Genomic DNA, 21,583 nt, shown 5'->3' on the forward strand with positions numbered 1-21,583 from the left:
TAGCAAATGCCCTTGTTATCAACAGCAGCCTTTTAAACTCACCTGAGCTAACAGGTATGTGCGCTGGTTACTCTGCTGCACTTAAAATTTCTTTTTTGGTTTGCTACAATGCCTTTTCTGAAACGTTGTCTCCTTCTGCTGGAACACTGACTTCTTTCATTTAATGCCTGCAGACTATAAAAGAGAACCCAACCCAAAAAGTTTGGTTGATTAGTCTGTGGCATTCTGTTAAACTGTTGCTTATGGCGGTCTCTGTGAGCTTCTCAGCGACATTCAGCCAGCCAGGTATCCTGCCTGCAGTAGATGGAATGTGGCAATGGAACGCTGGCTGCGCGTGTCATAATAGGCTCTGAGCCTTTATATACCTGTGCACAGCAGCAGCCACCTTCAGTCTGCTGCTGGACAGCCAGCAGCAGCAGCAGCAGGAGAGGTATGTAATCAGGAGCCTTCCTGCTAAGGGTAGACAGCTGCTCGTTCCACCCCACCCCCCGCCTTAATTGGTTCTCCTCCCTTCCAACGGTGTTGAGGCGGGTGGGAACAGCAGGGGGTGAAGGTGCTGTGTTTAAAGAGGTGGAGTTATGCAGATCTAAAACGCGTGGATTGCAGCAGCAGCAAGCCGAAAAGTGCAGGCATGTAAGGGATCTAGAGGTTGACAACATGTCTTCTTAACGGGAGTCCAGGAGCTCATCTCCACAAATGGACTTTTTAGGATCCTTGGGTGGCTCCGTAGTTTGAAACCAATTCTGGTTATCGCTTCTCGGCCTTTTGGCTAAGATCAAGTGTAGTATCTGTTCTTATCAGTTTAATATCTGATACGTCCCCTATCTGGGGACCATATATTAAATGGATTTTTAGAACAGGGAGATGGAAAAAGAGCTTGCTCTGTCCACTCCACGCATTGACCTGGTATTGCAGTATCTCCAGGACCGGTGCACCCCTTCTTTAATGCAGTTTCTAAAATCAGAAAGAATTGAATTCAATGTTTTGTGTTCATTTTGCTTGTTTGTCGGATTTTGGGATGGACTCTTTGGCTCTGCTTTTCTTCTCCTCATTGGATTTTTCATGTTCAAAGTTGCAGAAGCCAGATTACAAGCTCATTTTGGTTCAACTTCAGCAACTGTGCATTGCATTGCCATGTAATGTGATGCAATGCTATCTTTCTAGCTCTCCCTTTTTACTTCCTTTTGGATAAACAGACATATTAGGCAAGCATTTTGGAGCTTTCACCTAAATAACTACAGGTGGTGAGATAAGCTGCACAATATAATTGACCTTTCAGTATATTGTTGCACACACACCATATATTTAGCAAATGCCCTTGTTATCAACAGCAGCCTTTTAAACTCACCTGAGCTAACAGGTATGTGCGCTGGTTACTCTGCTGCGCTTAAAATTTCTTTTTTGGTTTGCTACAATGCCTTTTCTGAAACGTTGTCTCCTTTTGCTGGAACACTGACTTCTTTCATTTAATGCCTGCAGACTATAAAAGAGAACCTAACCCAAAAAGTTTGGTTGATTAGTCTGTGTCATTCTGTTAAACTGTTGCTTATGGAGGTCTCTGTGAGCTTCTCAGCGACATTCAGCCAGCCAGGTATCCTGCCTGCAGTAGATGGAATGTGGCAATGGAACGCTGGCTGCGCGTGTCATAATAGGCTCTGAGCCTTTATATACCTGTGCACAGCAGCAGCCATCTTCAGTCTGCTGCTGGACAGCCAGCAGCAGCAGCAGCAGGAGAGGTATGTAATCAGGAGCCCTCCTGCTAAGGGTAGACAGCTGCTCGTTCCACCCCACCCCCCGCCTTAATTGGTTCTCCTCCCTTCCAACGGTGTTGAGGCGGGTGGGAACAGCAGGGGGTGAAGGTGCTGTGTTTAAAGAGGTGGAGTTATGCAGATCTAAAACGCGTGGATTGCAGCAGCAGCAAGCCGAAAAGTGCAGGCATGTAAGGGATCTAGAGGTTGACAACATGTCTTCTTAACGGGAGTCCAGGAGCTCATCTCCACAAATGGACTTTTTAGGATCCTTGGGTGGCTCCGTAGTTTGAAACCAATTCTGGTTATCGCTTCTCGGCCTTTTGGCTAAGATCAAGTGTAGTATCTGTTCTTATCAGTTTAATATCTGATACGTCCCCTATCTGGGGACCATATATTAAATGGATTTTTAGAACAGGGAGATGGAAAAAGAGCTTGCTCTGTCCACTCCACGCATTGACCTGGTATTGCAGTATCTCCAGGACCGGTGCACCCCTTCTTTAATGCAGTTTCTAAAATCAGAAAGAATTGAATTCAATGTTTTTTGTTCATTTTGCTTGTTTGTCGGATTTTGGGATGGACTCTTTGGCTCTGCTTTTCTTCTCCTCATTGGATTTTTCATGTTCAAAGTTGCAGAAGCCAGATTACAAGCTCATTTTGGTTCAACTTCAGCAACTGTGCATTGCATTGCCATGTAATGTGATGCAATGCTATCTTTCTAGCTCTCCCTTTTTACTTCCTTTTGGATAAACAGACATATTAGGCAAGCATTTTGGAGCTTTCACCTAAATAACTACAGGTGGTGAGATAAGCTGCACAATATAATTGACCTTTCAGTATATTGTTGCACACACACCATCTATTTAGCAAATGCCCTTGTTATCAACAGCAGCCTTTTAAACTCACCTGAGCTAACAGGTATGTGCGCTGGTTACTCTGCTGCGCTTAAAATTTCTTTTTTGGTTTGCTACAATGCCTTTTCTGAAACGTTGTCTCCTTCTGCTGGAACACTGACTTCTTTCATTTAATGCCTGCAGACTATAAAAGAGAACCCAACCCAAAAAGTTTGGTTGATTAGTCTGTGGCATTCTGTTAAACTGTTGCTTATGGCGGTCTCTGTGAGCTTCTCAGCGACATTCAGCCAGCCAGGTATCCTGCCTGCAGTAGATGGAATGTGGCAATGGAACGCTGGCTGCGCGTGTCATAATAGGCTCTGAGCCTTTATATACCTGTGCACAGCAGCAGCCACCTTCAGTCTGCTGCTGGACAGCCAGCAGCAGCAGCAGCAGGAGAGGTATGTAATCAGGAGCCCTCCTGCTAAGGGTAGACAGCTGCTCGTTCCACCCCACCCCCCGCCTTAATTGGTTCTCCTCCCTTCCAAGGGTGTTGAGGCGGGTGGGAACAGCAGGGGGTGAAGGTGCTGTGTTTAAAGAGGTGGAGTTATGCAGATCTAAAACGCGTGGATTGCAGCAGCAGCAAGCCGAAAAGTGCAGGCATGTAAGGGATCTAGAGGTTGACAACATGTCTTCTTAACGGGAGTCCAGGAGCTCATCTCCACAAATGGACTTTTTAGGATCCTTGGGTGGCTCCGTAGTTTGAAACCAATTCTGGTTATCGCTTCTCGGCCTTTTGGCTAAGATCAAGTGTAGTATCTGTTCTTATCAGTTTAATATCTGATACGTCCCCTATCTGGGGACCATATATTAAATGGATTTTTAGAACAGGGAGATGGAAAAAGAGCTTGCTCTGTCCACTCCACGCATTGACCTGGTATTGCAGTATCTCCAGGACCGGTGCACCCCTTCTTTAATGCAGTTTCTAAAATCAGAAAGAATTGAATTCAATGTTTTTTGTTCATTTTGCTTGTTTGTCGGATTTTGGGATGGACTCTTTGGCTCTGCTTTTCTTCTCCTCATTGGATTTTTCATGTTCAAAGTTGCAGAAGCCAGATTACAAGCTCATTTTGGTTCAACTTCAGCAACTGTGCATTGCATTGCCATGTAATGTGATGCAATGCTATCTTTCTAGCTCTCCCTTTTTACTTCCTTTTGGATAAACAGACATATTAGGCAAGCATTTTGGAGCTTTCACCTAAATAACTACAGGTGGTGAGATAAGCTGCACAATATAATTGACCTTTCAGTATATTGTTGCACACACACCATCTATTTAGCAAATGCCCTTGTTATCAACAGCAGCCTTTTAAACTCACCTGAGCTAACAGGTATGTGCGCTGGTTACTCTGCTGCGCTTAAAATTTCTTTTTTGGTTTGCTACAATGCCTTTTCTGAAACGTTGTCTCCTTCTGCTGGAACACTGACTTCTTTCATTTAATGCCTGCAGACTATAAAAGAGAACCCAACCCAAAAAGTTTGGTTGATTAGTCTGTGGCATTCTGTTAAACTGTTGCTTATGGCGGTCTCTGTGAGCTTCTCAGCGACATTCAGCCAGCCAGGTATCCTGCCTGCAGTAGATGGAATGTGGCAATGGAACGCTGGCTGCGCGTGTCATAATAGGCTCTGAGCCTTTATATACCTGTGCACAGCAGCAGCCACCTTCAGTCTGCTGCTGGACAGCCAGCAGCAGCAGCAGCAGGAGAGGTATGTAATCAGGAGCCCTCCTGCTAAGGGTAGACAGCTGCTCGTTCCACCCCACCCCCCGCCTTAATTGGTTCTCCTCCCTTCCAACGGTGTTGAGGCGGGTGGGAACAGCAGGGGGTGAAGGTGCTGTGTTTAAAGAGGTGGAGTTATGCAGATCTAAAACGCGTGGATTGCAGCAGCAGCAAGCCGAAAAGTGCAGGCATGTAAGGGATCTAGAGGTTGACAACATGTCTTCTTAACGGGAGTCCAGGAGCTCATCTCCACAAATGGACTTTTTAGGATCCTTGGGTGGCTCCGTAGTTTGAAACCAATTCTGGTTATCGCTTCTCGGCCTTTTGGCTAAGATCAAGTGTAGTATCTTTCGAAAAGGCGGTTTTGGATGTTGGCCGCCCTAGTAGATTGATACATTATGCACACTGGGGTTTAGGCGCTTGTTAGTACGCCAGGTGGCTAATATAGTCATATGGTGGAAAGCATGGCCCCCCAGGATCGACGCCATTGGGCCGGGGAAGATCGAAAGCCCGAAGTGTGAAGTGCCCCAGGAGTGGTGACCCTGGGGTGCCTTAACTCACTGGGATTGGGAACCCCACTTGAGTTTATGGCACATTTGCACAAGCACTTCAAATTTTCTTTCTTCGCACACACCCTTATTCCGGGCCTTCTGGCCTTAGGATGGGGAATTTTTCAATTCCCGGTCGAAGGTCCGGGCAGTATTATACTGTGAAACATTCACTATTTATTTAATTTCTTTGTCACTGTGTGTCCACTTATTCACGTGTGTCACGTCCTACTAGGATTTTGTCGGGATGCGGTTCCCTTACGGGTTCCTCTCTTGGCAGGTCTAGGGGGGGAGTGTGTGGCCATCAGGTTCCGCTCCCCCCTGAACCCCCCTGGCTCTCCTCTTTCGGGAGGAGAGCGTTGTTGGCTCCCCTCTTCCGGGAGGGGAGCACAGTCTTTGGCTCCCAGTGCCTTGCTCGGGTGAGAACTCGGGCAGGTGCTGGGGGTAAGATTGGGTCGCCTCTGGCTTCGGCTGGAGGTGGCTTTTTGTCCCTGTTCCTCGCTGTGGCCTTTTGGCTCGGAGGGACGGGGAATGGTTTGGGGGACCCTTCTCCTTTTGGAGAGGGTTTCAAGAAGACCAGCATCCTAGTGCACTTTTTTTGTGGCACTTGTCACTTTTTTAAGCGCACTCGGGTTTTGTACACGATTTCGGGCTTTCAAAAAAAAAAAAAAAAAAATCTGTTCTTATCAGTTTAATATCTGATACGTCCCCTATCTGGGGACCATATATTAAATGGATTTTTAGAACAGGGAGATGGAAAAAGAGCTTGCTCTGTCCACTCCACGCATTGACCTGGTATTGCAGTATCTCCAGGACCGGTGCACCCCTTCTTTAATGCAGTTTCTAAAATCAGAAAGAATTGAATTCAATGTTTTTTGTTCATTTTGCTTGTTTGTCGGATATTGGGATGGACTCTTTGGCTCTGCTTTTCTTCTCCTCATTGGATTTTTCATGTTCAAAGTTGCAGAAGCCAGATTACAAGCTCATTTTGGTTCAACTTCAGCAACTGTGCATTGCATTGCCATGTAATGTGATGCAATGCTATCTTTCTAGCTCTCCCTTTTTACTTCCTTTTGGATAAACAGACATATTAGGCAAGCATTTTGGAGCTTTCACCTAAATAACTACAGGTGGTGAGATAAGCTGCACAATATAATTGACCTTTCAGTATATTGTTGCACACACACCATCTATTTAGCAAATGCCCTTGTTATCAACAGCAGCCTTTTAAACTCACCTGAGCTAACAGGTATGTGCGCTGGTTACTCTGCTGCACTTAAAATTTCTTTTTTGGTTTGCTACAATGCCTTTTCTGAAACGTTGTCTCCTTCTGCTGGAACACTGACTTCTTTCATTTAATGCCTGCAGACTATAAAAGAGAACCCAACCCAAAAAGTTTGGTTGATTAGTCTGTGGCATTCTGTTAAACTGTTGCTTATGGCGGTCTCTGTGAGCTTCTCAGCGACATTCAGCCAGCCAGGTATCCTGCCTGCAGTAGATGGAATGTGGCAATGGAACGCTGGCTGCGCGTGTCATAATAGGCTCTGAGCCTTTATATACCTGTGCACAGCAGCAGCCACCTTCAGTCTGCTGCTGGACAGCCAGCAGCAGCAGCAGCAGGAGAGGTATGTAATCAGGAGCCTTCCTGCTAAGGGTAGACAGCTGCTCGTTCCACCCCACCCCCCGCCTTAATTGGTTCTCCTCCCTTCCAACGGTGTTGAGGCGGGTGGGAACAGCAGGGGGTGAAGGTGCTGTGTTTAAAGAGGTGGAGTTATGCAGATCTAAAACGCGTGGATTGCAGCAGCAGCAAGCCGAAAAGTGCAGGCATGTAAGGGATCTAGAGGTTGACAACATGTCTTCTTAACGGGAGTCCAGGAGCTCATCTCCACAAATGGACTTTTTAGGATCCTTGGGTGGCTCCGTAGTTTGAAACCAATTCTGGTTATCGCTTCTCGGCCTTTTGGCTAAGATCAAGTGTAGTATCTGTTCTTATCAGTTTAATATCTGATACGTCCCCTATCTGGGGACCATATATTAAATGGATTTTTAGAACAGGGAGATGGAAAAAGAGCTTGCTCTGTCCACTCCACGCATTGACCTGGTATTGCAGTATCTCCAGGACCGGTGCACCCCTTCTTTAATGCAGTTTCTAAAATCAGAAAGAATTGAATTCAATGTTTTGTGTTCATTTTGCTTGTTTGTCGGATTTTGGGATGGACTCTTTGGCTCTGCTTTTCTTCTCCTCATTGGATTTTTCATGTTCAAAGTTGCAGAAGCCAGATTACAAGCTCATTTTGGTTCAACTTCAGCAACTGTGCATTGCATTGCCATGTAATGTGATGCAATGCTATCTTTCTAGCTCTCCCTTTTTACTTCCTTTTGGATAAACAGACATATTAGGCAAGCATTTTGGAGCTTTCACCTAAATAACTACAGGTGGTGAGATAAGCTGCACAATATAATTGACCTTTCAGTATATTGTTGCACACACACCATATATTTAGCAAATGCCCTTGTTATCAACAGCAGCCTTTTAAACTCACCTGAGCTAACAGGTATGTGCGCTGGTTACTCTGCTGCGCTTAAAATTTCTTTTTTGGTTTGCTACAATGCCTTTTCTGAAACGTTGTCTCCTTTTGCTGGAACACTGACTTCTTTCATTTAATGCCTGCAGACTATAAAAGAGAACCTAACCCAAAAAGTTTGGTTGATTAGTCTGTGTCATTCTGTTAAACTGTTGCTTATGGAGGTCTCTGTGAGCTTCTCAGCGACATTCAGCCAGCCAGGTATCCTGCCTGCAGTAGATGGAATGTGGCAATGGAACGCTGGCTGCGCGTGTCATAATAGGCTCTGAGCCTTTATATACCTGTGCACAGCAGCAGCCATCTTCAGTCTGCTGCTGGACAGCCAGCAGCAGCAGCAGCAGGAGAGGTATGTAATCAGGAGCCCTCCTGCTAAGGGTAGACAGCTGCTCGTTCCACCCCACCCCCCGCCTTAATTGGTTCTCCTCCCTTCCAACGGTGTTGAGGCGGGTGGGAACAGCAGGGGGTGAAGGTGCTGTGTTTAAAGAGGTGGAGTTATGCAGATCTAAAACGCGTGGATTGCAGCAGCAGCAAGCCGAAAAGTGCAGGCATGTAAGGGATCTAGAGGTTGACAACATGTCTTCTTAACGGGAGTCCAGGAGCTCATCTCCACAAATGGACTTTTTAGGATCCTTGGGTGGCTCCGTAGTTTGAAACCAATTCTGGTTATCGCTTCTCGGCCTTTTGGCTAAGATCAAGTGTAGTATCTGTTCTTATCAGTTTAATATCTGATACGTCCCCTATCTGGGGACCATATATTAAATGGATTTTTAGAACAGGGAGATGGAAAAAGAGCTTGCTCTGTCCACTCCACGCATTGACCTGGTATTGCAGTATCTCCAGGACCGGTGCACCCCTTCTTTAATGCAGTTTCTAAAATCAGAAAGAATTGAATTCAATGTTTTTTGTTCATTTTGCTTGTTTGTCGGATTTTGGGATGGACTCTTTGGCTCTGCTTTTCTTCTCCTCATTGGATTTTTCATGTTCAAAGTTGCAGAAGCCAGATTACAAGCTCATTTTGGTTCAACTTCAGCAACTGTGCATTGCATTGCCATGTAATGTGATGCAATGCTATCTTTCTAGCTCTCCCTTTTTACTTCCTTTTGGATAAACAGACATATTAGGCAAGCATTTTGGAGCTTTCACCTAAATAACTACAGGTGGTGAGATAAGCTGCACAATATAATTGACCTTTCAGTATATTGTTGCACACACACCATCTATTTAGCAAATGCCCTTGTTATCAACAGCAGCCTTTTAAACTCACCTGAGCTAACAGGTATGTGCGCTGGTTACTCTGCTGCGCTTAAAATTTCTTTTTTGGTTTGCTACAATGCCTTTTCTGAAACGTTGTCTCCTTCTGCTGGAACACTGACTTCTTTCATTTAATGCCTGCAGACTATAAAAGAGAACCCAACCCAAAAAGTTTGGTTGATTAGTCTGTGGCATTCTGTTAAACTGTTGCTTATGGCGGTCTCTGTGAGCTTCTCAGCGACATTCAGCCAGCCAGGTATCCTGCCTGCAGTAGATGGAATGTGGCAATGGAACGCTGGCTGCGCGTGTCATAATAGGCTCTGAGCCTTTATATACCTGTGCACAGCAGCAGCCACCTTCAGTCTGCTGCTGGACAGCCAGCAGCAGCAGCAGCAGGAGAGGTATGTAATCAGGAGCCCTCCTGCTAAGGGTAGACAGCTGCTCGTTCCACCCCACCCCCCGCCTTAATTGGTTCTCCTCCCTTCCAAGGGTGTTGAGGCGGGTGGGAACAGCAGGGGGTGAAGGTGCTGTGTTTAAAGAGGTGGAGTTATGCAGATCTAAAACGCGTGGATTGCAGCAGCAGCAAGCCGAAAAGTGCAGGCATGTAAGGGATCTAGAGGTTGACAACATGTCTTCTTAACGGGAGTCCAGGAGCTCATCTCCACAAATGGACTTTTTAGGATCCTTGGGTGGCTCCGTAGTTTGAAACCAATTCTGGTTATCGCTTCTCGGCCTTTTGGCTAAGATCAAGTGTAGTATCTGTTCTTATCAGTTTAATATCTGATACGTCCCCTATCTGGGGACCATATATTAAATGGATTTTTAGAACAGGGAGATGGAAAAAGAGCTTGCTCTGTCCACTCCACGCATTGACCTGGTATTGCAGTATCTCCAGGACCGGTGCACCCCTTCTTTAATGCAGTTTCTAAAATCAGAAAGAATTGAATTCAATGTTTTTTGTTCATTTTGCTTGTTTGTCGGATTTTGGGATGGACTCTTTGGCTCTGCTTTTCTTCTCCTCATTGGATTTTTCATGTTCAAAGTTGCAGAAGCCAGATTACAAGCTCATTTTGGTTCAACTTCAGCAACTGTGCATTGCATTGCCATGTAATGTGATGCAATGCTATCTTTCTAGCTCTCCCTTTTTACTTCCTTTTGGATAAACAGACATATTAGGCAAGCATTTTGGAGCTTTCACCTAAATAACTACAGGTGGTGAGATAAGCTGCACAATATAATTGACCTTTCAGTATATTGTTGCACACACACCATCTATTTAGCAAATGCCCTTGTTATCAACAGCAGCCTTTTAAACTCACCTGAGCTAACAGGTATGTGCGCTGGTTACTCTGCTGCGCTTAAAATTTCTTTTTTGGTTTGCTACAATGCCTTTTCTGAAACGTTGTCTCCTTCTGCTGGAACACTGACTTCTTTCATTTAATGCCTGCAGACTATAAAAGAGAACCCAACCCAAAAAGTTTGGTTGATTAGTCTGTGGCATTCTGTTAAACTGTTGCTTATGGCGGTCTCTGTGAGCTTCTCAGCGACATTCAGCCAGCCAGGTATCCTGCCTGCAGTAGATGGAATGTGGCAATGGAACGCTGGCTGCGCGTGTCATAATAGGCTCTGAGCCTTTATATACCTGTGCACAGCAGCAGCCACCTTCAGTCTGCTGCTGGACAGCCAGCAGCAGCAGCAGCAGGAGAGGTATGTAATCAGGAGCCCTCCTGCTAAGGGTAGACAGCTGCTCGTTCCACCCCACCCCACGCCTTAATTGGTTCTCCTCCCTTCCAACGGTGTTGAGGCGGGTGGGAACAGCAGGGGGTGAAGGTGCTGTGTTTAAAGAGGTGGAGTTATGCAGATCTAAAACGCGTGGATTGCAGCAGCAGCAAGCCGAAAAGTGCAGGCATGTAAGGGATCTAGAGGTTGACAACATGTCTTCTTAACGGGAGTCCAGGAGCTCATCTCCACAAATGGACTTTTCAGGATCCTTGGGTGGCTCCGTAGTTTGAAACCAATTCTGGTTATCGCTTCTCGGCCTTTTGGCTGCGATCGTATGACTGTACCTTGATTGGTGCGAGTCTCCTGGAGGAATCCGGACCCTTTTGTGGAGGATTTTCTGCTTTTTCCTGTGGTATTCCATACCGACAGAATCCAAGATGTCTTTTGTGAAGAACACCATCCGTTTGTCCGTGGATCCATCTGACCAGAACAAGAACAACGTGGTTTTCATTGTCCAAGACATCGTTGAAGGCAAAGCTGGAGCAAGACGTTCTGAGATCTTCAGTGTCAACGAATTTTCACGTCAAGGTAATTATGACGTTACCTTTATGGACCAGGATGTTTGCCTTAATGTCTTTGAATGGCTCCGTGGTCACTCTAGTGACCCCTGCTTGGAAGGAGTTAGATGGGAACCTTTGTTTGGTCTGCAAGAAAAGGAGGTGACTGTGACTGTCTATAACCCTTTTACAGACCCTGAGCTGCTGGAGTGCTTCCTCTCTCGCTACTGTGAATATGTGCGGAAGGGAGTGAAGCAAGTCAATTGTCTAGGAATCTTTAACTGTCAGTATAAATTCCGTGTGAAATTGAAAAGGGATCCTGACAGTGTGGGGGGCTTTAGACACCCTCCATCAAATTTTTCCGTTGCAGGCCATAGAGGTTTCCTCTTTTACCCAGGCCAGCCCATGTTTTGCCGTAGATGCTTTTCTTTCGGACATACCATGGTAACATGCCTTAAAGGGCAGTGTTGCTGAAATTGCAGAAAGGAGGGGCATATGGCCAACCAGTGTCCAGAGGCCAAGTCCTGTGATGTCTGTGGGAGTAGTGATCACATGTATAAGGACTGTCCTATGAGTGCACCTAGACGTTCTGATAAAGAACAGAAGGAGGAGGAGCTGGAGAGGAGGCAGATGGCAAGCGCACTGAAAGTGCTGGAAAGATTGGAGAGGGAGGAGAGAGAGGGAAGGAGGCGGGAAACTGGTAGAGCCTCTCCCTCTACGGCGCCAGAGGAGGTGTCCCTGAGACCATGTTCTTCTTCTGCTGAAGAAATGAGGAAGAAGCGGAGGGAAGAAAAGGAGTTCTGGAGGGAAGTGGCAAAGGTGGAGAAAAAGGCAGTGTCTGCGAGAATATCTAGGAAAGTGGTGGAAGCAGAGCTGCCTGAGATGATGACTTTTGGAGAGGCAATGGACGCAACAGGATGTGAAGTGCAAATCTCGGAACCCGACAGTCCTGAACACCCTTCGGGTCCTGAAAACATTGAAGATTTTTCTTCGGAGGATGATAGGGGTGCAAAGAAGAGTCGTAGGGAGGATGGTGGGGGCAGTGATGATGCAGATTTTAGTGAGCCTCAGAGGAAGATCAGAACTGCCAGAATGAGGAGTGTGGCTGGTGAAGCCAGCGGGTCGGAAACCAGCTGTTCTGTTCTGATGGCGGAGGAGGATAGTGGTGGTGCTGGATAGTGTCACCATATAATATTGTAAATGTTTTTTCTTTTTGTCCTCTTGTGAGCTTTGGTTTAGGCCAAAGGCTATTTCTTTGTGTAATTGGTGAAGGAGTAGAAGTATTATGGGATTTACCATAGTGTCCCAAAACGTAAGAGTGTTTAAAAGTAAAGTAAGAAGAGCTGCTATTTTTGAGTTTTTAGCTATGCAAAATGCATCTATTTTTTGTTTACAAGAATGTGGGGTAGTGGATGGTGTGAAAGGGGATGAATGGTCTTATGGAGCGTCTGTGTGGTCGGGGAGTGCATGTAATAAGAATGATGGTGTGGGTATTTTGGTTAAAGGAAGGGAGGTTGTTTTGAGTGATTATTTGGTTATTGAGGTGGGGAGATGTATCCTTGCTAATTTTGTATACAAGAATGTAAAGTTTTGTGTTATTAATGTTTATGCGCCAGTTGAAAAAAATGAGCGCAAAAATTTATTTGAAAAAATTAAGCTTTTTGTTCCAGGAAGAATACCTGTGGTAATTGTGGGTGATATGAACTGTGATGTGGGGAGAGTGAATGTGGATGTGTCTGGGAAAGCATTATTGGAGTTAGTGAATGATTTTGGGTTGTGTGATATGCAGCGCGTGTGTAACATGAATCCTTTGTTGAACACTTTCTTTTCTGAGAGTGGTAGGGTACAATCCAGATTGGATTATTGTTTTATTTCTAAAAATATGGTTTCTGTTAATTATAGGCAGGAAAACGTTCTTTTTTCAGATCATGTGTGTATGTTGTGTGAGTTGGATATAAAAGTTGATGGAGTGTTTGGGAGAGGATTGTGGAAGTTAAATGTTAAACTGTTAGAGAATGAAGATGTGAGAAAGGAGTATGAAAGGCGGTATGAAGAATGGTGTAAGCATAAAAATGAGTTTGGGAATGTTTGTGAGTGGTGGGACTGGGTGAAGAAACAAACAAAAATGTTCTTTAAAAATTTAGGATACAAGTATGCAGCAATTAAAAGAGAGAGTTTTGTTAAACTGAACGCGCGGTTGAGCGTTTTGTATAAGTTAAGGGAAGGAGGAGTTGAGGTGGAGGAGGATATTTTAGAGGTAAAAAAGGAGATTAGTGAGTTTTTGTTGGAGAGAGGGAGAAGCATAGTGTTTAGGGCAAAGATTGATAAGATGGAGCAGGATGAGAAATGTTCTCGGTTTTTCTTTAAAAAAGTTTTTGGAAAGAAACAGAGTATGAGCGTGGTGTATGGAGCAGATGGAAGTGAGGTGAGTGGAGAGGATATGTGTGAAGAGGTGGCTAAGTTTTATGAGGATCTGTATGCAGTGAAACAGAGGGATGAATGTTTGGAGAATGATGTTTTGAGTGTGTTAGAGAGTAAGTTGAGTGAAGCAGAAAGAGAGAGAGTGATGGGTGAGGTGACTGGTGATGAGGTATGGAAGGTTATGTGTAGTATGGCTTTGAATAAGACGCCGGGGGAGGATGGCCTCCCAGTAGAATTTTATCGTGTGATGTGGGGTGTGATTGGTAAGGACTTTGTGGATGTATGTAAGTATATGTGGGGAAACATGGAGGTGGCTGAGAGTATGCGTGCAGGTTTGGTTGTGTTAATTCCTAAGAAAGGGGATTTGAAAAGTCTGAGGAATTGGAGGCCAATAACGTTACTTAATTGTGATTATAAAATCTATGCAAAACTTATGGCTAATAGGATGCGTGATGTGATAGAGAGTGTGATTGGGGATGAGCAGTGTTGTGCGGTACCTGGGAGGCGGATTCATGAGTGTGTGTGTATGTTAAGAGATTGTCTATGGGATTGCATGGGTCGTAAGAAGAGTGTATTTTTGTTAAGTTTGGATTTTGAAAAGGCTTATGATAGGTTGTCGCATGGTTTTTTGTTCAGAGTGTTGTTAAAAATGGGTTTTCCGGCTGATTTTGTTGGGCGAGTGAGAAGTTTGTATGCGGGTGTTTATAGCTGTGTTTTAATGAATGGGTATGTGGGTAGGAAAGTGAATGTGTTTTCGGGTGTGCGACAGGGGTGTCCTTTGTCCCCTGTAGCATTTATTTGTGCAATTGAGCCATTGTTGTGTATGCTGAGGAAAGATAAGGTAATTCGTGGTGTGCAAGTGCCGGGAGGTGGAGGAAAAGAATGGAAGGTGAGTGGTTATATGGATGACGTGTGTGTATTATGTGATTCTGAATGTTCGGTGAGGCGGGTGAAGTTGTTAGTGTCTATTTTTTGTGGTGCATCTGCGTTTAAAGTGAATTGGGAAAAGAGTGAGTGTAAGGGTTTTGGAGGCGGAAGTTTAAGTAGGGATGTAGGTGTGAATGTAGTGAATGGACCTATTAAAGTTTTGGGTGTGAAGTTTTCAGAGAGTTTGGATGGGAAAGAAAGTTGGGATGATGCGAAAGGAAAAGTTGAGCAGAAGTTGAATTTTTGGAAATTGAGGAGTTTATTCTTTTTTGGGAAGATTTTAATTGTTAAGAGTGTGGTGTTGCCAATATTTTTATATATTGCGGTAGTATTTCCACCAGGATATATGTGTATGAGAAGCTTGAATAGAATTTTATTTGTTTTTTTGTGGAACTCGAAAATGGAGAGAGCTAGGAGAGAAATTTTGGTTAAAAGAGTGGAAAAAGGTGGTTTGGGTTTTCCGAATTTGGACGTGTTTTTTGGTGTGAATATCGTTGTGTTTGTTTTGAAAGTGATTAGGGCGGATGGAAAGTTTTCATCTATGTGTAGGTATTTATTTGGAGCGTATTTGTTTCGTTTAAAGTGGCAAGAAAGGGATTTGCGATGTCCGATTGCTTTTGAGGTGCCTGTATGGTATGTGTGGGTTTATAAGTTTTTGGTGAGGTATGAACTGTGTGATGCAGATGTGAGATTGCTGGAGAATAAGAAGGCTGTGTATAGGATGATTGAATGTAGAGAGGTAGAATGTGGAATAAATATGGTTAGGGGTGGTGATGTGCAGAAGGTTTGGAAGAAAGTGCGGATGAGTGGTATGACCAACAAACAGAGTGAAGTTGTGTGGCAGTCTTTACATGGAGTATTACCTGTGAGAGAGTTTCAGAGGAATAGAGGTTTGGTGAGGAGTGAAATGCGTCCAAGAAATGGCTGTGGTGGAAGGGAAAGTGTGTTGCATGTTTTTTGGAATTGCCAGTATGCTAGAGATGTGATTGGGAGAATGGGGCCTTTGTGTAAAGAATTGTGTGGTGTGAATTTGTTGTCTTTTGAGTTGTTTATGTTTGGTTTGGGAATATGTGATGGGACGAAGGAAAGAGTCTTGTGGTTGATGCTTGCGTGTATAAAGGAAGTGTTATGGGATGTGAGGAATGTGTATGTGTTTAAAAGGAAGGAAATTGCTGTAAAGGATAGTGTGAAGGTGATTTTGGGGAAGATGTATGTGTGTTTCCTATGGGACAAAAAGAGGAGAGGGGAAGTGGATGCGGAGGGAATATGGAAAGTTAAAAAGTGGAGATATATTGTTAGTACCTCTTGATTTTTGTTATTGTTGTTTTGAAATATGAAATAAATATTTCCGATGATGATGGGGACAGCAAATTGCGTATTGGATTTGACGCAGCTGTTTTGATGGAATTTTCCTTTGTCTGGTTTCCATAGACTGTGGAATTTCCTCGTCTGAGGAGAAAAAAAAAAAAAAAAAAAAATCTGTTCTTATCAGTTTAATATCTGATACGTCCCCTATCTGGGGACCATATATTAAATGGATTTTTAGAACAGGGAGATGGAAAAAGAGCTTGCTCTGTCCACTCCACGCATTGACCTGGTATTGCAGTATCTCCAGGACCGGTGCACCCCTTCTTTAATGCAGTTTCTAAAATCAGAAAGAATTGAATTCAATGTTTTTTGTTCATTTTGCTTGTTTGTCGGATTTTGGGATGGACTCTTTGGCTCTGCTTTTCTTCTCCTCATTGGATTTTTCATGTTCAAAGTTGCAGAAGCCAGATTACAAGCTCATTTTGGTTCAACTTCAGCAACTGTGCATTGCATTGCCATGTAATGTGATGCAATGCTATCTTTCTAGCTCTCCCTTTTTACTTCCTTTTGGATAAACAGACATATTAGGCAAGCATTTTGGAGCTTTCACCTAAATAACTACAGGTGGTGAGATAAGCTGCACAATATAATTGACCTTTCAGTATATTGTTGCACACACACCATCTATTTAGCAAATGCCCTTGTTATCAACAGCAGCCTTTTAAACTCACCTGAGCTAACAGGTATGTGCGCTGGTTACTCTGCTGCGCTTAAAATTTCTTTTTTGGTTTGCTACAATGCCTTTTCTGAAACGTTGTCTCCTTCTGCTGGAACACTGACTTCTTTCATTTAATGCCTGCAGACTATAAAAGAGAACCCAACCCAAAAAGTTTGGTTGATTAGTCTGTGGCATTCTGTTAAACTGTTGCTTATGGCGGTCTCTGTGAGCTTCTCAGCGACATTCAGCCAGCCAGGTATCCTGCCTGCAGTAGATGGAATGTGGCAATGGAACGCTGGCTGCGCGTGTCATAATAGGCTCTGAGCCTTTATATACCTGTGCACAGCAGCAGCCACCTTCAGTCTGCTGCTGGACAGCCAGCAGCAGCAGCAGCAGGAGAGGTATGTAATCAGGAGCCCTCCTGCTAAGGGTAGACAGCTGCTCGTACCACCCCACCCCCCGCCTTAATTGGTTCTCCTCCCTTCCAACGGTGTTGAGGCGGGTGGGAACAGCAGGGGGTGAAGGTGCTGTGTTTAAAGAGGTGGAGTTATGCAGATCTAAAACGCGTGGATTGCAGCAGCAGCAAGCCGAAAAGTGCAGGCATGTAAGGGATCTAGAGGTTGACAACATGTCTTCTTAACGGGAGTCCAGGAGCTCATCTCCACAAATGGACTTTTTAGGATCCTTGGGTGGCTCCGTAGTTTGAAACCAATTCTGGTTATCGCTTCTCGGCCTTTTGGCTAAGATCAAGTGTAGTATCTGTTCTTATCAGTTTAATATCTGATACGTCCCCTATCTGGGGACCATATATTAAATGGATTTTTAGAACAGGGAGATGGAAAAAGAGCTTGCTCTGTCCACTCCACGCATTGACCTGGTATTGCAGTATCTCCAGGACCGGTGCACCCCTTCTTTAATGCAGTTTCTAAAATCAGAAAGAATTGAATTCAATGTTTTTTGTTCATTTTGCTTGTTTGTCGGATTTTGGGATGGACTCTTTGGCTCTGCTTTTCTTCTCCTCATTGGATTTTTCATGTTCAAAGTTGCAGAAGCCAGATTACAAGCTCATTTTGGTTCAACTTCAGCAACTGTGCATTGCATTGCCATGTAATGTGATGCAATGCTATCTTTCTAGCTCTCCCTTTTTACTTCCTTTTGGATAAACAGACATATTAGGCAAGCATTTTGGAGCTTTCACCTAAATAACTACAGGTGGTGAGATAAGCTGCACAATATAATTGACCTTTCAGTATATTGTTGCACACACACCATCTATTTAGCAAATGCCCTTGTTATCAACAGCAGCCTTTTAAACTCACCTGAGCTAACAGGTATGTGCGCTGGTTACTCTGCTGCGCTTAAAATTTCTTTTTTGGTTTGCTACAATGCCTTTTCTGAAACGTTGTCTCCTTCTGCTGGAACACTGACTTCTTTCATTTAATGCCTGCAGACTATAAAAGAGAACCCAACCCAAAAAGTTTGGTTGATTAGTCTGTGGCATTCTGTTAAACTGTTGCTTATGGCGGTCTCTGTGAGCTTCTCAGCGACATTCAGCCAGCCAGGTATCCTGCCTGCAGTAGATGGAATGTGGCAATGGAACGCTGGCTGCGCGTGTCATAATAGGCTCTGAGCCTTTATATACCTGTGCACAGCAGCAGCCACCTTCAGTCTGCTGCTGGACAGCCAGCAGCAGCAGCAGCAGGAGAGGTATGTAATCAGGAGCCCTCCTGCTAAGGGTAGACAGCTGCTCGTTCCACCCCACCCCCCGCCTTAATTGGTTCTCCTCCCTTCCAACGGTGTTGAGGCGGGTGGGAACAGCAGGGGGTGAAGGTGCTGTGTTTAAAGAGGTGGAGTTATGCAGATCTAAAACGCGTGGATTGCAGCAGCAGCAAGCCGAAAAGTGCAGGCATGTAAGGGATCTAGAGGTTGACAACATGTCTTCTTAACGGGAGTCCAGGAGCTCATCTCCACAAATGGACTTTTTAGGATCCTTGGGTGGCTCCGTAGTTTGAAACCAATTCTGGTTATCGCTTCTCGGCCTTTTGGCTAAGATCAAGTGTAGTATCTGTTCTTATCAGTTTAATATCTGATACGTCCCCTATCTGGGGACCATATATTAAATGGATTTTTAGAACAGGGAGATGGAAAAAGAGCTTGCTCTGTCCACTCCACGCATTGACCTGGTATTGCAGTATCTCCAGGACCGGTGCACCCCTTCTTTAATGCAGTTTCTAAAATCAGAAAGAATTGAATTCAATGTTTTTTGTTCATTTTGCTTGTTTGTCGGATTTTGGGATGGACTCTTTGGCTCTGCTTTTCTTCTCCTCATTGGATTTTTCATGTTCAAAGTTGCAGAAGCCAGATTACAAGCTCATTTTGGTTCAACTTCAGCAACTGTGCATTGCATTGCCATGTAATGTGATGCAATGCTATCTTTCTAGCTCTCCCTTTTTACTTCCTTTTGGATAAACAGACATATTAGGCAAGCATTTTGGAGCTTTCACCTAAATAACTACAGGTGGTGAGATAAGCTGCACAATATAATTGACCTTTCAGTATATTGTTGCACACACACCATCTATTTAGCAAATGCCCTTGTTATCAACAGCAGCCTTTTAAACTCACCTGAGCTAACAGGTATGTGCGCTGGTTACTCTGCTGCGCTTAAAATTTCTTTTTTGGTTTGCTACAATGCCTTTTCTGAAACGTTGTCTCCTTCTGCTGGAACACTGACTTCTTTCATTTAATGCCTGCAGACTATAAAAGAGAACCCAACCCAAAAAGTTTGGTTGATTAGTCTGTGGCATTCTGTTAAACTGTTGCTTATGGCGGTCTCTGTGAGCTTCTCAGTGACATTCAGCCAGCCAGGTATCCTGCCTGCAGTAGATGGAATGTGGCAATGGAACGCTGGCTGCGCGTGTCATAATAGGCTCTGAGCCTTTATATACCTGTGCACAGCAGCAGCCACCTTCAGTCTGCTGCTGGACAGCCAGCAGCAGCAGCAGCAGGAGAGGTATGTAATCAGGAGCCCTCCTGCTAAGGGTAGACAGCTGCTCGTTCCACCCCACCCCCCGCCTTAATTGGTTCTCCTCCCTTCCAACGGTGTTGAGGCGGGTGGGAACAGCAGGGGGTGAAGGTGCTGTGTTTAAAGAGGTGGAGTTATGCAGATCTAAAACGCGTAGATTGCAGCAGCAGCAAGCCGAAAAGTGCAGGCATGTAAGGGATCTAGAGGTTGACAACATGTCTTCTTAACGGGAGTCCAGGAGCTCATCTCCACAAATGGACTTTTTAGGATCCTTGGGTGGCTCCGTAGTTTGAAACCAATTCTGGTTATCGCTTCTCGGCCTTTTGGCTAAGATCAAGTGTAGTATCTGTTCTTATCAGTTTAATATCTGATACGTCCCCTATCTGGGGACCATATATTAAATGGATTTTTAGAACAGGGAGATGGAAAAAGAGCTTGCTCTGTCCACTCCACGCATTGACCTGGTATTGCAGTATCTCCAGGACCGGTGCACCCCTTCTTTAATGCAGTTTCTAAAATCAGAAAGAATTGAATTCAATGTTTTTTGTTCATTTTGCTTGTTTGTCGGATTTTGGGATGGACTCTTTGGCTCTGCTTTTCTTCTCCTCATTGGATTTTTCATGTTCAAAGTTGCAGAAGCCAGATTACAAGCTCATTTTGGTTCAACTTCAGCAACTGTGCATTGCATTGCCATGTAATGTGATGCAATGCTATCTTTCTAGCTCTCCCTTTTTACTTCCTTTTGGATAAACAGACATATTAGGCAAGCATTTTGGAGCTTTCACCTAAATAACTACAGGTGGTGAGATAAGCTGCACAATATAATTGACCTTTCAGTATATTGTTGCACACACACCATCTATTTAGCAAATGCCCTTGTTATCAACAGCAGCCTTTTAAACTCACCTGAGCTAACAGGTATGTGCGCTGGTTACTCTGCTGCGCTTAAAATTTATTTTTTGGTTTGCTACAATGCCTTTTCTGAAACGTTGTCTCCTTCTGCTGGAACACTGACTTCTTTCATTTAATGCCTGCAGACTATAAAAGAGAACCCAACCCAAAAAGTTTGGTTGATTAGTCTGTGGCATTCTGTTAAACTGTTGCTTATGGCGGTCTCTGTGAGCTTCTCAGCGACATTCAGCCAGCCAGGTATCCTGCCTGCAGTAGATGGAATGTGGCAATGGAACGCTGGCTGCGCGTGTCATAATAGGCTCTGAGCCTTTATATACCTGTGCACAGCAGCAGCCACCTTCAGTCTGCTGCTGGACAGCCAGCAGCAGCAGCAGCAGGAGAGGTATGTAATCAGGAGCCCTCCTGCTAAGGGTAGACAGCTGCTCGTTCCACCCCACCCCCCGCCTTAATTGGTTCTCCTCCCTTCCAACGGTGTTGAGGCGGGTGGGAACAGCAGGGGGTGAAGGTGCTGTGTTTAAAGAGGTGGAGTTATGCAGATCTAAAACGCGTGGATTGCAGCAGCAGCAAGCCGAAAAGTGCAGGCATGTAAGGGATCTAGAGGTTGACAACATGTCTTCTTAACGGGAGTCCAGGAGCTCATCTCCACAAATGGACTTTTTAGGATCCTTGGGTGGCTCCGTAGTTTGAAACCAATTCTGGTTATCGCTTCTCGGCCTTTTGGCTAAGATCAAGTGTAGTATCTGTTCTTATCAGTTTAATATCTGATACGTCCCCTATCTGGGGACCATATATTAAATGGATTTTTAGAACAGTTAGATGGAAATAGAGCTTGCTCTGTCCACTCCACGCATTGACCTGGTATTGCAGTATCTCCAGGACCGGTGCACCCCTTCTTTAATGCAGTTTCTAAAATCAGAAAGAATTGAATTCAATGTTTTTTGTTCATTTTGCTTGTTTGTCGGATTTTGGGATGGACTCTTTGGCTCTGCTTTTCTTCTCCTCATTGGATTTTTCATGTTCAAAGTTGCAGAAGCCAGATTACAAGCTCATTTTGGTTCAACTTCAGCAACTGTGCATTGCATTGCCATGTAATGTGATGCAATGCTATCTTTCTAGCTCTCCCTTTTTACTTCCTTTTGGATAAACAGACATATTAGGCAAGCATTTTGGAGCTTTCACCTAAATAACTACAGGTGGTGAGATAAGCTGCACAATATAATTGACCTTTCAGTATATTGTTGCACACACAC

General features: G+C 44.4%; 12 non-coding genes and 1 pseudogene across 12 annotated transcripts; all 13 read left to right on the forward strand.

Moving 5' to 3' along the window:
* The first annotated feature begins 749 nt into the window (after positions 1-749).
* LOC141246177 (U2 spliceosomal RNA) lies at positions 750-940 on the forward strand. The gene has a single exon (XR_012309794.1). It is a non-coding gene; the product is annotated as a U2 spliceosomal RNA (small nuclear RNA).
* Positions 941-2,055: 1,115 nt separating this feature from the next.
* Positions 2,056-2,246, forward strand: LOC141246178 (U2 spliceosomal RNA). Its single transcript, XR_012309795.1, has one exon. It is a non-coding gene; the product is annotated as a U2 spliceosomal RNA (small nuclear RNA).
* Positions 2,247-3,361: 1,115 nt separating this feature from the next.
* Positions 3,362-3,552, forward strand: LOC141246179 (U2 spliceosomal RNA). The gene has a single exon (XR_012309796.1). It is a non-coding gene; the product is annotated as a U2 spliceosomal RNA (small nuclear RNA).
* A 1,115-nt stretch (positions 3,553-4,667) lies between these two features.
* Positions 4,668-4,759, forward strand: LOC141246173 (U2 spliceosomal RNA; annotated as a pseudogene).
* Positions 4,760-5,546: 787 nt separating this feature from the next.
* Positions 5,547-5,736, forward strand: LOC141246222 (U2 spliceosomal RNA). The gene has a single exon (XR_012309836.1). It is a non-coding gene; the product is annotated as a U2 spliceosomal RNA (small nuclear RNA).
* Positions 5,737-6,851: 1,115 nt separating this feature from the next.
* Positions 6,852-7,042, forward strand: LOC141246180 (U2 spliceosomal RNA). Its single transcript, XR_012309797.1, has one exon. It is a non-coding gene; the product is annotated as a U2 spliceosomal RNA (small nuclear RNA).
* Positions 7,043-8,157: 1,115 nt separating this feature from the next.
* On the forward strand, positions 8,158-8,348 carry LOC141246181 (U2 spliceosomal RNA). Its single transcript, XR_012309798.1, has one exon. It is a non-coding gene; the product is annotated as a U2 spliceosomal RNA (small nuclear RNA).
* Positions 8,349-9,463: 1,115 nt separating this feature from the next.
* LOC141246182 (U2 spliceosomal RNA) lies at positions 9,464-9,654 on the forward strand. The gene has a single exon (XR_012309799.1). It is a non-coding gene; the product is annotated as a U2 spliceosomal RNA (small nuclear RNA).
* Positions 9,655-15,809: 6,155 nt separating this feature from the next.
* LOC141246167 (U2 spliceosomal RNA) lies at positions 15,810-16,001 on the forward strand. The gene has a single exon (XR_012309789.1). It is a non-coding gene; the product is annotated as a U2 spliceosomal RNA (small nuclear RNA).
* A 1,115-nt stretch (positions 16,002-17,116) lies between these two features.
* On the forward strand, positions 17,117-17,307 carry LOC141246184 (U2 spliceosomal RNA). Its single transcript, XR_012309801.1, has one exon. It is a non-coding gene; the product is annotated as a U2 spliceosomal RNA (small nuclear RNA).
* A 1,115-nt stretch (positions 17,308-18,422) lies between these two features.
* Positions 18,423-18,613, forward strand: LOC141246186 (U2 spliceosomal RNA). The gene has a single exon (XR_012309802.1). It is a non-coding gene; the product is annotated as a U2 spliceosomal RNA (small nuclear RNA).
* Positions 18,614-19,728: 1,115 nt separating this feature from the next.
* LOC141246187 (U2 spliceosomal RNA) lies at positions 19,729-19,919 on the forward strand. Its single transcript, XR_012309803.1, has one exon. It is a non-coding gene; the product is annotated as a U2 spliceosomal RNA (small nuclear RNA).
* Positions 19,920-21,034: 1,115 nt separating this feature from the next.
* LOC141246213 (U2 spliceosomal RNA) lies at positions 21,035-21,225 on the forward strand. Its single transcript, XR_012309827.1, has one exon. It is a non-coding gene; the product is annotated as a U2 spliceosomal RNA (small nuclear RNA).
* Positions 21,226-21,583: the final 358 nt, after the last annotated feature.

Source organism: Phyllobates terribilis, unplaced genomic scaffold, assembly GCF_046119375.1.
Source record: "Phyllobates terribilis strain yellow unplaced genomic scaffold, ASM4611937v1 Scaffold_2348__1_contigs__length_138815, whole genome shotgun sequence".
NCBI lineage: Eukaryota > Metazoa > Chordata > Amphibia > Anura > Dendrobatidae > Phyllobates > Phyllobates terribilis.